At 35.1% G+C, this 12,860-nt stretch overlaps 1 protein-coding gene across 14 annotated transcripts in view; it reads right to left on the bottom strand.

Annotated features, from left to right (window-relative positions):
* The window catches only part of CADPS2 (calcium dependent secretion activator 2), a 589,108-nt gene that overhangs the window by 212,472 nt on the left and 363,776 nt on the right, over positions 1 to 12,860 (bottom strand). The window lies entirely within an intron of this gene.

Here is a 12,860-nt window from a genome sequence, read left to right as displayed (position 1 = left end):
AATTATATCACAGAACTATACACATACTTTCTACAAAAGTGGAAAATATTGTTAGACATTTAAAATATGGCAAAGAGGCCTAACTTTAAAATTTAAAAACAGATTTCACAATATTTTATCACAATCCCTTTTTCTGAAGGGATTGTGGCATAACAGGGCAGAGGCTATTCAAACTAACTTAATTTATACACAATCTGGAGTGATAAACAGCATTATGGCTAACATAGATTGTTTAGGAGCTTAAGATCTTTGGAAGTCTCATAATTTTGACAGCTAAAATCCTAGCATGAATTTTTAGCTCTTATATCATTAAAAAGAATTATCTTTTGCAAAACAGGAACAAACAAACGGTTTCCCCCCTTTAATAACAGTAACATGGGCTATTGGCTAAGGTATAGTAAAATTAATGGGCACTCTTGTTCATTAACAGAGGGAGTAAGTGTACATGAGATCACCTTCCTATGGGATAACATGGCAATATGTAGAAATAGTCCCACCTTTACATTCTGGAATGTGTTAAGGTAATTATTAGAGATGCACATAAAGATGGATGCTACATAGATACCCAGAACACTTTTATTTATGCTACTGAAAACTGGTAACGAATGTCCAACAGTTTGGGATTAATAAGTAATGGTATAGCCACAGACAGAAATACTATGCTGCTACTGACATGGTGTTTTTGATAAAATTAATAATATAGAAAATATCCCATTAAATAACATTATATGAAAAGAGTTGGGTTCAAAATTACAACACACTTAATGATTTCAAATTTATAAATAAAATAAAATAAATATTCCAAAATATTAGTCATTGTTTCTTTGAGTGGTGGAATTAGGGCAGATTTAAGTTTTCTTCCTCATTCTCCATGTCTCCTAAATTTTCAGAATCAGGGAAGAATATAAAGTTATTAAAAATCAAAATAAAAACAGTTATTGCATTGGCAAGCATCACTCAAATGATCCAAATCAATTACATATTTTCTTTCAGACGTATCAGCTAGATGAAGTGTTTGGTGAACATCTATTCGGCCCTTAATACCATCATCTGTGCTTGTGGATGAAACGTGAATTCATTTAAAGACTGGCTAAGATGTTGACTGCTCCTGTTCTCATCTGTTCATTGTTTTTTCTCAAGGTCCTCTTAAAACCCTTTGCCCCACCTTTGCTCCAGCCTCTAATTTCTCTTCTGTGGTTCTAGTGATAGGTGTTTAACTGCTCTCTTTCTGTCTTTCCTATGTAATTTCCTCTCCTGAAATGCACATACCCAAGCTCCTATTACAAGGTTAACAGCAATGACCTCAGGAGCTAGATACTGCGGACATGACAGATGCCTGCTATGAAGATGCGCTGGCAAGACATGCACCAAATAGCCGCCTAGGAGCAACAGAGGGCATTCAGAATAACCTTTGGCTGGAACCACAGCCTGCTTCTCAGCACTTTCAAAGTGCAGACTTTGCAGACTTCTGGGCAACCAGGTCATACACAAGTGAAAGTGAAGTGTTATGCAAACCATCAACACCACAAGCAAGTCCGTGTCAGCATTGCTGACAGGGAAGGTCCTGCATAAGGAGTAATAGTCAGCTGCAACATCTCTCAGGATGATGGGTTAACACATCAGGAAGGAAAATGTATGATTTCTCTGAAGACAGAAAGTAGAGAAGTGGGTGAATGCATACATGCAGTACAGGGGGGCTGGTGAAAGGTGTTATAAGAAGTAGACTAAAAGAGAATTTAGGACTGGAACTAAGGCAAGCATTTGGATGTTGGACCTTCAAGTAAGTTGGGCTGTGGCACCATAAGAAATAATCCAATCAAACATACACAAAAGTGAAAACTGACACATATCCAGAAAGTATCTGGTCTTAAGAGTTTTACTGACTCTCTGCTTAATGGGGGAAAAATCAGCAAAAGATTACCTGCCTACAAGGCAATTAGAAATAGCATGCAGAAAAAAATATATATATAACAGTCCCTAAACTCTTAAAGTTATCCTATTAGCTAGAAAAGATTCTGATTTTAAAAATGGACACAGGTAAAATACATTAGAAAAGATAACCATACTGAATAAGTATACTTTAAATTTTTTTTGTATTTTAAAATTTATTTGTTTTATTTTAAAATTGTGGGGGTACAATTCTGGATTAGGTTTACAAGTGGTCATTATATAGGTAAAGTGTAGGCCTCCCTTTGGTCCCCACTTTGCCTGATTTGAGGTCAGGTACCCTAATTTATATTATGTGCCCCCTCTCCCCTGGCAGTTTCTGGCTACTGCCAATCCCTATCTTATAGTCTTATGGTAAGTGTTTAGGGTCCACATATGAGTGAGAACATGTGATACACATTTCTTTGTTACTGTGATTTAAAGGATGAGTTCTAAGATTAGGTACCAAGTATCACTTTCTAGCTGCCTTGTCACAAGTTTAAAGGTAATTTTTTGACATAAGAAGCACATTTAGAAATGAGGGAAGAATGGAGAAAAAAGCATTCATCAATATTACTAAAGAGTAAAAACTCAAAAACAATCTCAGACTCAAACAATAAAAAATGATTAGGTTGTCATTAAAAGTAAAAATGAATTACTAATGATGAGAAAGAATTCTTGTGACTTTAAAGTTAAAAAAAAAAAAAGGCAGTCACATGAGTTCACACTATATGCCTGGGGAAAAAATTCAGAAAAATGCAAGAAAATGTTAAACTTGTAACAAATATCTGGCTGGTGAGATTAAAGATAAATTTCATATTTTCTTTTTACCTTTTGTATTTCCACAATTTCGATATTGACCGACATATCTTCCTTTTTTGTTTTGGGTAAAGTTTATTGGTATAGTTGACAGAAAGAAAAATTCACCTGTTTTAGATTGTCAGCTTGATGAGTGCTGACACAGTCACATAACCATTACCACAATAAACTTATCAAACATTTCCATCTCCCCAAAGTTCTCTCATGTCCTTTATGATAAATCCCCTCCTCACATCCCGAGCTCTGGCAGCCTCTGATTTTATTTCTGGCCTTATAGTCTTTCTTTTTGCAAAATGTCATATAACAGAAATCATACAGTACATAGCCTTTGTATCTGACTTCTTTCATTTTGTAGAATGCTTCTGAGGTTCACCCAAATGGCTGCCTATATCAGAAGTCCCTTCCTTTATATTGTTAAGCAATACATTCCATTGTATGAATTTACAGCAATGTGGTTATCCATTCACCAGTTGGTGGGCATTTGAGTTGTTTCTACTTTTTTTGGATCTCATAAATCAAGCTACTATAAATATTTGTGTAAGCTTATGTTTTCATTTCTCCTGAGGACACATCTAGGAGAGGGACTGCTGGGTCATATTGAAAGTGTATGTGAAGCCAGGCTTGGTGGCTCAGTCTGTAATCCCGTGCTTTGTGAGGCTAAGGTAAGTGAATTGCCTGAGCTCGCAGGTTCGAGACCTGCCTGGGCAACTTGGCGAGACCTCATCTCTACAATAAATCAAAAAATCAGCCGGGCGTGGTAGCGCATGCCTGTAATTCTGGTTACTTGGAACGCTGAGGTGGAAGGATCGCTGGAGCCCAGCAGGTCGAGGCTGCGGTGGCCGGGAGCGGCCACTGCACTCCAGTCTGGGCGACAGAGTGAGACTCCCACTCAGAAAAAAGAAAGTGTATGTGTAACTTTACAATAAACAACCAAATTGTATTCCAAAGTGACTATTCCATTTTGTATCACTACTAGCAATGTATGAGAAAAAACATTATCATTATTAAATACTTTGGGATGTGGTCATTATGACTACAAATAAGCATTTCTGGTATGACAACTGAATATTTATAGACCATAAATAAGTGCCTATCTCTTTATCTTGAGTGCAGTAGAACATGCCTGTTAAGCTTTCATGGGTAAATGGATTTTCCAGTTTTCAAGGTCATCCTCAAGTTTTGGAATTTGAAGTAGTCTAAATTCCTTGTAAATGAGTTGTCCTATTACCTTACAAGGGTTACATGTGGAGGGACTGGGCAAAAAGGTGCCACAATCGTCTGACTATTTGGTAACCATTAGATAATCCACTTATCAAAAACCACCTGTGAAAATCAAAATGCATTTTCTCTGAATACATCTGTCTAGCATTGCTGTTGAGTCACTGTTCTGTTTGTTTTGTAATGTTGTGTTAGGATTTAAATTATTTCTTTTATGGTATCTAAAGCCCAAAATATTTTTAGTTCATACAAATACATGCAAGTTACATTTCACTCAGTGATCTATCACAGAAACAAAGAACTAAGTACCACGTGTTCTCACTCATAAGTGGACCTTGAACATTTATCATAATACTATATAAAAGAGATGGGAAAATGCCAGGGAAGGTGGGGGCATACTTCATCAATAAGGGTACCTGATCTCAAACCAGGTGAAGTGGGAAACAAACTTTACCTGTATGATGACAACTTGTATACCTAATCCTGAATTGTACCCCACATCTTTAAAATAAATAAAAAGAAAGTTAACATTTACCCTGCTATCAGATTCTGTGGATTACACTTAAAGCAATGTTTGACTATCCTTAATTACAGAAACACGAGTTACTCTATTTGGAGAGACTATATCTATATCTGTAACCTATTTTTAAAAAATTTGTATATAATAAGTGGCTTGACATAGTCATAACATATAATTTGATAGTTCTTTAATGATTTGGAAAGGATCCTATAGCATCGGAGGGTAATTAATATGAAAATCAATTATATGCTGTAAAAGGAAAAGGTGCAGCTAAACTAAATAGATAGAAACTAAATCCAACCAGCAGATCTGCCATACAGGTATGTTATTCGACATACAATGGTAATAGCATTAAACAAATAGCATTAAACAAACAGATCCTTGACAGGTATTTACTTATTTTTTGTTTGTTTGTTTGTTTTTTGTTTTTGAGTTGCAGTCTCACTCTGTCACCCAGACTGGAGTGCAGTGGCATGCTCCCAGTCATCGCAGCCTTGACATGCTGGGCTCCGGCGATCCTTCCACTCAGCCTTCCAAGTAGCTGAAACTACAGGCGCACACTACCATGCCCAGCTAATTTTTGATTTATTGTAGAGATGAGGTCTTGCCAAGTTGCCCAGGCGGGTCTCGAACCCGCGGGCTCAGGCAATCCACTCATCTCAGTCTCCCAAGCACGGGATTACAGGCTGAGCCACCGAACCCGGTTGTATTTACTTGTTTCAAACAAGTTTTTAAATATTTTACTGTCATCTGAAGTCTGGACAAATTGGTTCTCTTACTGCTTTATAAGATATAATTCTACCGGGGGCATACCTCATCAACAAGGGTACCTGTACAGTGAATATTTGTATACCTAACCCTGAAATGTACACCACAATTTTAAAATTAAAAAAAACTTTAAAGTTAAAAAATATGATTCTACCAAATAGAGACATTAAAAATATCCAAGAAACATGTTTGTCATCCTGGAGAGAGAGTACCTTGGCTCATATATGGCAGATCTGCTAGTTGGTCTGTCCTGCAGCTGTATTCTCCCTGAATTTTCTGTAGCCTGCTGAGTCATTACCAGCTTCTTCTTGATTGTATGATTAACTCAAATAAAAAAAGTTTTTTTAAGGGTATGTAAACCAGACCTGTCAAATACCAGTCAAACTGGGATCACACATTTAACTGGTTTTTATGTGACAATTTATAACGTTATCCAATAAAATAAGTATTTATCACACAGTATGAGAGAATCATTCTCTAATGGAAACTGTGAATTTTTTTTCACCTAATTTTAAAAAGAAAATCATATTTTTTTCTTTTTCTAACATTCATTTTTACCAACCTAGAGTTTGGCTTTAAACAAAACATTTTTTCTCGTCTTTTAAAAATTATTTTAATTCAATCAGAAAATAATCAAAAATGAAAAAACACAAATTTCAGCAGCGTTTATGGCCATGCTAATTCTCCAGTGCTCTATAAGCATATGGCCCTAGGGGGAAAAAAAATCCTTACTAAAGTTAAATTTGATCCAAGAATCACCTGAATAAGGATAAAGGAGATATCCTATTATACATAACATACTTCATGAGCACATATTTCCAAAGCTAATTTACACTAAATATAACACTTCCATTGAAATATTTCCAGTGCATCACTATACTCATGTAATTAGAGTTAGTTTGGCTTACTTAAAAATAACTGCTCAGATACTATTTAAAGTATTTGCTTTCATCAATACATCCAACTTAAGCAAGGTATTAAGAAGTTGTTCTCTTTGAACAAAAAAATTGCCTGCTTAACTTTAAAATCTTCTCGTCTTACACAGGATTAGGTAACAAAGAAATTAGCAGCACTGACACAAAGCTCGGATTTAACACATAAGAGCAAAGCCTTAAAGCATTTGGTTTTATAAATCAGTATAAACACAGCAATAATTGTAAAGTATTAATCCCTCTTTTAGGGTTATTTCTAATGGAGAGCATTATTTGCTCCAAAGAAACACATACATTATTGCTAGAAAACAAAGAAAGAAAAAGAAAAAGAAAAAAAACCCCAACTAAATGTAAACCAATGTTTCATTGTTTCATTCACTTATGACCTTTTTCTTTTCTTTTCTTTCTTTCCTTTTTTTTGGCATTTGTAATGATTGTTAAGTCATATTGCATCCTCAAGTATCAGAGATATAAAAAAACTGACCTTTCAAATTTTTAATTGTACATTTAAAATATGATGTGGGTTGTAGAATATGTATCCTGCTGTTAGAAAAAAAGTCGAGAAGATAATTTTTTAAAAGGGGTTTTTTGCTTACTTGATTTTCTTTTCCTTTCTTTTTTTAAAGAAAATGGTCAATCCCCAAGTCAAAATAGTTACTACCAACAAAGCAAATAGTGTACTTTCTGAATCTTCTATGTCAATAGTTACATATGGTCATTAGACTATCTCAGTACTCACATTAAAAATTATACAACCTTTTGGTGGCAACATGTTCCTTAAAAAAGTCATCTGTTAATTTAATAAGCCTGCTGGAAGATGCATTACATCTATTTCTAAAAACTTTCATTTTTGGCTAAAAGAATCTGTATGGAGTCTATCAGAATGCTCTGTGACAGCAGAAATAAAAACTTTTTTTTAGAGAGATATGCTAATCATTAGCACATGACTTACAGTATCAACAAAATGATTCTCAGTAATAGATTTATTGAGGAATCTGAAGTTTGGTAAAAATAAATTTCAGGAAAAACAAAAAGCAGCAAAAGTCTTATGTCTCTTTTAAAATTTAAATTAAAAAATTTATATTTCATTACATTAACACTGTATTGCTTAGAAGACAAAACTATTTTAAATGCTTGTTTTTACCCAGTGCCCTTTTGAATACATGCTTTTAAAAATTGCATTCACATGTAATAGTCTGTGATTTATCCTCTTTTAAGCTAAAAAGCCCCAGAAATGAGTTTTACCAATAAATAAAGCCACTTTCTATAAATACTGTATATTCTCAGCTAATTATATAATCACAAAAGTCAATGAAATTTTAAGAATTCGTTTTCTGATTAGTTTTAAAAATATAGATTTAACTCATCTTCCAACACAATATGTTTGAACTATAATATATCCTATATCATTCCAGTAAAATTTAGTAGTAAAAACACAGTTAATGTTCGGGATGTAATATTTCAAATAGAAAATGGTAACAAGAAATGAAGAACTCATTTATCCAAACACTTTAAAAGCACTTTATAAAACCTTTCTAACTTGAACATTGTTCAAAGAATACTTCAACACACAAAAATTCTCCAAACACATTACTAAATATTGTAGTTTAGTTTCAATTAGAGTAGTGGCATACAGTTCTAATAGAAAGGAGAATATGACAATTTATTTGCACCGAGTCCATGCTGTGAGAGTTCATGGTTTTACTTTATGCTGAAAAATCATCACTAATGAATATTTGAAAAACATAATTGTATACAGAAGACGGGAATTATTCGGTGCTTGAAAAAAAAGGACTATTACTTTTGGCGGATCACTTATGAGTCTAGCGTTTTATTCAAAGAAATGCAACAATCAATTTACATGTTGAATGATAAAGCCTTTTCTTCTACAAGCCTTCATTTTTCAAGGAAAAATACAGAAAGAAAAAAGAATCAATATATAGAGTAGTTTAGTCCTGGAAAGGGCTTTCATAGGAGAAACCTCAGTCAAGGTTGAAAGAGCAATTAATGCAGGCTCAAAAATCTGGGCCATTCTGATAGAGTTCGGTTAACATGTGGCAGAAGTAATCATCCACTTGTGAAAATGATTTTCGGTTCATTCTCAAACACCTTTCAGACACTCATGATCCCATTTAACTGACAACAATACAGGCTATCTGTGGGCACCATTGCATTTGACGTGAAAACCAATAGGGACCAAATGCCCTCAGGCACTTTCAGTCATCTCTACAAGTTCTCTGCTGCCTGCATAAAGGGAATCTTCCTTTCACTACATTCTTTCTTTTATTTACCCCACAAGATTAATACGTGTGTGTGTGTGTGTATGTGTGTGTGTGTGTGTGTGTGTGTGTGTGTGTGGTTTTGTTTCAGCTAAGGATGAGAAAAGAAACTGATTCAAGATATTATTGTTACTTGAAAACCTACAAATAAATACTTTCCAGTTGGTTTGTAAACTTTCTGAATTCTTTTGGGAAAGGGTACGAGAGAGGTGGGAATGCAGGAAAGGAACCTCAGCAAACAAAATTATCTGACAGCTTGAGAGAAATTATGACTGAAGAAAAACTAAACACCCCTACTGTTGAGCAAGAACTTACGATGTCTGTGCTGTATAAACAGGAGACATATAATAGCAAATTTGAATAAAATGTACAATTCCCATATTTTAGGTACCATGTTTTATGGAATCAGTAAGGTAAAAGCTGTTCCTCTTCCTTTTCCTGAAAAGTTCCACTTTCTGTCAGTTAGACCTCAGTTAAACCTGAATTCAGCTTCAGCTCATATCAGCATTATCAGATAAGTATAACGGTTTAAGGCAAACAAACTATATTAAAAATGGACTTGCCATAGCACAATCTAGAAAATAGAGATCAACTGTCAAGGTAAGACCATAAAACCCCATTCTACCCTCAGATAAGACCTTAAGAACTACAGCGGATCATTATTTCTTCTTTTTGGGGGAGAGGAAGAAAATTCCTTTTATTTATTTATAAAAATGCTTATTGATACACAATATTTATACATATTTATGGGGTGCATGGGATATTTTGATACATGCATACCATGTTTCTTGATAGAATGTGGGTACTTAGGGTCCCTGTCACCTTGAACGTTTACTTCTTTGTGATGGGAACATTTCAAATCTTCTATCTATTTTCAAATCTATAATAAATTATTGTTAACTATAGTTAACTGGTGTTAACTGTTGTTCTTATTGTGTAACAGAACACTAAAACTTTAAAGCTTTAATTTTAACAAACTTTCAATACTACTTTTGGTTTCAAGGTTAAAACTAAATACATTATCAGTATGTCAATAATCCCATTCCTTTATCCTTCATTTAAAAGACATGTTCAACTCAACTCAACTGCCAGTCCCACCCCCCTCCCCTGACAGTTTGAGGGAAACTGCTAGGGGAGGGAGGGGCACACCTCATCAACAAGCGTACCTGCACGATCAATGTTTGTATACCTAACCCTGAATTGTACCCCACATCTTTATAATAAATAAATAAATTTAAAAAATAAAATAAAAGACAAGTTCATTTATAAAGTAAATTCAAACCAAGTAAAGATTTTCTTATAGCTCTTTTAAGATATTATAAAGGTAACATCTTGAGAACACTAAAACTTATTCCTTACTCCTGTAACATTGGTACCCAGTAACCAGACTCTCTTCATATCCTAACCCTATCTCCCACCTCTGGTCATTGGCATTCTCCTCTCTATCTCCACAGATCAACATGTTTAGCTTCCACATATGAGTGAGAACATAGGATAGTTATCTTTCTATGCCTGGTTTATTTCATTTTATGTAATGATCTCCAGTTCCATCCATGTTGTTGTAAATGACAGAATGTCATTATTTTTTTATGGCTAAATAGTATTCCAATATGAATGTACATCACATTTTCTTTATCCATTCATTGGTTGATGGAGACTTAAGGTGATTCCCTATGTTGGCTACCGTGAATAGTGCAGCAATAAAAGGGGGGGTGGGTACGGGTATGTCTTCGATATACTGATAGGTTTTCCTTTGGGTAAATACCCAATGGTGGAGTTGTTGGGCTGTATATTAGTTCTATTTTTAGTTTTTTTGAGAAACTCCTATGCTGTTTTCCATAATAGTCATACTAAACTACATTCCCACCAAGAGTGTATAAGATTTCCCTGTTCTCCAGATCCTCTCCAGCATTTTATAACTCATCTTTCTTAAAAGATGTGTTCCAGTATATATGTCAATGCACTGTCACCTAGAAACAAAACAAAACTATAAGTAATGTTTAAATAATTCTATGAAAAGTAGTTTTTTTTTTTTTTTTTGAGTTGGAGTCTCGCTCTGTCGCCCAGACTGGAGTGCAGTGGCCGCTCCCGGCCACCGCAGCCTCGACCTGCTGGGCTCCGGCGATCCTCCCGCCTCCGCCTTCCGAGTAGCCGGAATGACAGGCGCGCGCTACCACGCCCGGCTGATTTTTTGATTTATTGTAGAGATGAGGTCTTGCTGCCCAGGCGGTTCTCGAACCCGCGGGCTCAGGCAATCCGTTCACCTCAGCCTCCCAAAGGCGCGGGATTACAGGCTGAGCCACCGAGCCCGGCTGAAAAGTAGTTTTATGAAAAGTAGTTTTAAATGGTTAAATATAAGCCAAACAATGCAACTAAAACTCAACAGAGAAATCATTTATCAAAAAGGCAGTTTTCCTGATGTTTATTTCTGCTAACTGATCAACAGTATTCTTTTATATCTCAGTTTGCAGAAAAGTAGTATTACAATACATATTATTTTTTTTGAAAGTCAACTCTTCATAACGTTTTATTTTTTCTAAATATAGAAATCCAATATGCCAATAGAATAATCATTGCTAACTCTGGAAGATGAAAGCAAGGGATGAGTTACATCATTCTTTGTACTTAAAAAAATTTTTTTGGAAAAAATTAATAAATAAAACAGCAAGAACTTTATATTTTAATGCCATCTAAACATGTATTTGCTAACAAACCATTGGTTTGTGACTGAGGCTGATATTGATAAATCACAAAAATACATTAGAGTCTTATTCCTTTTTATTTTTTAAAGTTGAAAAAATTGCATGTTTATGGCATGCAACATGCTTTGAAATATACACACATTGGGGAGTGTCTAAATGAGATTAATTCATAGATATAAAACCTCAATATATTCCACCACCGAAAGCATATCTTGTAAGGCATAGTTTTATGTTTTGCCTCAATTTAAATGCCCTTCCTTCAAAATTTTTCGTTGTCTGCATCAGTTTGACTGCTTTGTTACAAGTTAAAGGAAATTGATAGGCTTTTCAACTGATCGTGAAATGTCTCAGAAGAGAATAAAAGGGAGAACGTGTCGAAAGCGTGTACTATGAAGCCTCCTGCACCCAGACGAGACAAATATGCAGAGAATCTGGTCTATGCCTCCATCCCCTGTATGAAGAGGGTAGGAGCTTGACTGTCCGATTGTCTCTAGGAATAAGTACCACATGCATGCTATGTGGTATAGCCTACTGCTCTGGGAGTATGATTGTGTCTCATTGTCTCTGGGAGTAAGTACCATATCCATGCTTTGTGGTACAGCCTATTGCTCCTAGGTTATAAACCTGACCACCAGGTTACTATACTGAATACTATAGGCCCTTGTAATACAATGGTGAGTATTTGTGTATCTACACATAGAAAAGGTACAGTAAAAATAATACAATATTATCATCTTATGGGACTACTGTCATGTATACAGTCAGTCATTCCAAGGGGAAGGACATATCCCAAGGGGAAGGACATATCCCAAAGGGAAGGACATTCTGCACCACTTGGCAAAAGGGCTCTGGGGCATCAAACAATTACAAGGAAGTGATTCGCCTGTACACTTCTAGATATTTTTGTGAGATACTCCACTAAGTTTTATTTTCCGTGAAAATACAAATTGTTTTGCAAGAAATACATTTTAGCAAAGGCATTTATGTTTCTATCAAGCTATATCACATTGACTACAGAAAATACCTTCTCTTTTAGGGCACAATATTCCCAAGGCAAAGCAAAATAATCATTGTTTGACATGTGTGTGTTACAGGTAATCCTGAATTAATGCAAATAGTCTAGGCCTCAGTTTCCCTTTCTATAAATGAATATATCTGGACTGCCTTCTTCATATTGAGAATTTCTAGTGAAATCTGTACACAAAATGTCCATTTTATAAACTAGATATACTCTAAAAAAATCACTGACAGTTTGGGAGTCAGTTTTCCACAGTGTGTGTCTTGGAAGATTTGCATAGAAAAAGGTATTATGAAAAAAAAGAGTGGGCTTGGTAGACAAATAAGTGTGAGAAACGCTGAGTTAAAGCTAAAAATAGTTCTGTATGTGAGGTTTTCTAAGAACCTATAGCAGACAGGCGATGGGACACTGAGGGTGGCAAAGGCAGGGGAAGAAGAGCACGTGTAATGTCTCCCAAAGCACAGAATGTATTTCATAGAACATCTTGCAGGAGTCGTATTCTCCAGCATACTCTTGGGGAAATTAACTGGACTAGATTACTGCTAACAAGTCTTTAAGCCATAAAACTGTATGACTGGGATTTTACAGTCTGTTTGTAGTTAACTAATATCCTAGTCATAATTAAACTATCATCTTCACTTCTAACATATTTCACTAGGACTTAATAAAGATTTACGT

The sequence above is a fragment of the Carlito syrichta genome, unplaced genomic scaffold (assembly GCF_000164805.1).
Source record: "Carlito syrichta isolate Samal-C Ts95f unplaced genomic scaffold, Tarsius_syrichta-2.0.1 Scaffold307112, whole genome shotgun sequence".
In the NCBI taxonomy this organism is placed as follows: Eukaryota; Metazoa; Chordata; class Mammalia; order Primates; family Tarsiidae; genus Carlito; species Carlito syrichta.
The sequence above is the reverse complement of the archived record's forward strand: the minus strand, read 5'-3'. Positions and strand labels throughout refer to the sequence as shown.